Below are 747 nucleotides of genomic sequence, written 5' to 3'. Positions count from 1 at the left end.
CTCCAACACCAAAAGAGACTATTCTAAAGACAACAGCTACAAGAAAACCTTGGAATCTGGCCCAGACATCATTAAGGGACCTCCTACCTAGCAGGAGAGGGGGCTTTAACAGATCCCACTTGGACTGGGTTTTGGAAGAAATAAAATTGTCTCTATTTATATTCCCAACGAATTGAGACTCGTCAATAAACCACTTACACATAATTCACTTAAACTATGGAAAAAAATAAAGCTACGAAATCACTGAATAGGAAAAGCAGAGAAAATGCTGGTGTTCTCAGTCCTAACGGAGCTGTGAGGGCATGAAGAGCAGAGTGTCAGAGCAAAGCCACCTTTAGCATGCCAGCGGCCCGTGTGGTTTAGAAAACACATTAGAATGTGACTGCAAAAAATTACCACAATAACACGCACTTAGTGTGCACCTGCTGTATGCAGGCTCTATTCTAGAAGCTTACGATATGATGTTGAGCAAGACAAAGACTTTGCACTCAAGGAATGCACATTCTCCTGGGGAAGAAGGACAGTAAACCCGTGCGTATACCATAGAAGGAGCCCTGGTGGCACAAGAGTTAAGCCCTCACCTGCTAACTGAAAGGTTGGCGATTGGAACCCATCCAGCAGCTCCACAGCAGAAAGACCTGAAGATTCGCTCCAGTAAAGATTACAGCCTAGAAAACGCTATGGGGCAGTTCTACTCTCTCTTGTAGGGTCACTGTTGGTTGGAATCGGCTCGACGGCACACAGCAA

The sequence above is a fragment of the Trichechus manatus genome, unplaced genomic scaffold (genome assembly GCF_000243295.1).
Source record: "Trichechus manatus latirostris isolate Lorelei unplaced genomic scaffold, TriManLat1.0 scaffold00069, whole genome shotgun sequence".
Taxonomy (NCBI): Eukaryota; Metazoa; Chordata; class Mammalia; order Sirenia; family Trichechidae; genus Trichechus; species Trichechus manatus.
This window is presented reverse-complemented; position numbering follows the sequence as displayed.